This window comes from Euprymna scolopes, chromosome 20 (genome assembly GCF_053919585.1).
Source record: "Euprymna scolopes isolate OS-2025 chromosome 20, ASM5391958v1, whole genome shotgun sequence".
Lineage (NCBI taxonomy): Eukaryota > Metazoa > Mollusca > Cephalopoda > Sepiida > Sepiolidae > Euprymna > Euprymna scolopes.
Window position 1 is genome coordinate 9,914,079 of NC_136501.1, and position 1,219 is coordinate 9,915,297.

At 35.4% G+C, this 1,219-nt stretch overlaps 1 pseudogene; it reads left to right on the forward strand.

Annotated features, from left to right (window-relative positions):
- Window positions 1-581: 581 nt before the first annotated feature.
- LOC145241734 (5S ribosomal RNA) lies at window positions 582-699 on the forward strand (annotated as a pseudogene).
- Window positions 700-1,219: the final 520 nt, after the last annotated feature.

A 1,219-nucleotide genomic window follows, 5' to 3' on the forward strand; every position in this document is an offset into this window, starting at 1 on the left:
CATACTTTGGGGGCCAGGCAGACCCCACAATTTTTATGAACCACCGTTCTGCCAGATCAAACATACCCATTCCTGATCCTCGATACATCTTCTATCATTGTATGTAATCAGTTTTTTAAAATAGTCAACTATATAGTAGCCTATTCGTGACCACACACACACACACACACACACACACACACACACACACACACACACAGACGTTCAGCTTTATATTATATATATATATATAGTGTTATAATAGAATAATTCCAGAGGAAATCCGGGTATGAGAGCTAAATGTGGTAAACAGAGCAATAATATAAAAACATATATATATATATATATATATATATATATATATATATATATATAATAGAAAAATCTTATTATCAAAAATTAATTTAAATTTTCAAAAAAAACATTACAAACCTGTAAAGAAGGTATACAGAATTTTTAATTATCCGACAAGGAATACAAATAAACTTGAAAGACCTTATTCCGCGGAGTTTCAAAAAATGCAATTTTTCTCATCAGAGGAAAGAGGTTTGCAAAATATACAGTAAATTTTACAAGTTAATGCATTAAATGAAACTACAAATATGAATTGAGTTATCATGTTGCCACACCAGTTCCCATCAGATCACCAAAGTTAAGCTATGTTGAGCCTGGTTAGTACTAAAATGGGTGACCATTTGGGAATTCCAGGTGCTGTATGTGCTCTCCGTTTTTCTCAGCATTGTTTCCAGTTAGTCTTGGGCCTCTTCTTGCCACTGGACTCAAGCAGTGCCAATTCAGGAGAGGTGTGGTTGGAGATTGCACAACCCTTGCCTCACAATTACATGCACAGCTACCCTTACATGAGTGACCATTGTCTCTTGAGATTGAATGGAGGCATCGATATGTGTGTGTGTGTGTGTGTGTGTGTGTGTGTGTGTGTGTGTGTGTGTGTGTTAAACCTAGCCGGTGATGTTTGAGGAAATACATTGCACAGAGATGGTATAAAAACGATGGATCTAAAATTTAAGTTTTACAGGCAGGCTTAGATCTGGTGACCTCAGAGGAAGATTAAATTTGGACAGTATAAAGAAATGTGTGTAGAATAGAAAACTTTGTTATGATGATCACATTAAAAGAATGAATGAGAGTTTATGAGTAGATGTGGAACAGTTGTGCTTTAGTTGACAGGAGGATGCCAAAGTAAATGTACAAGGAAGTGATGAAGATGAATTTTAAAGAA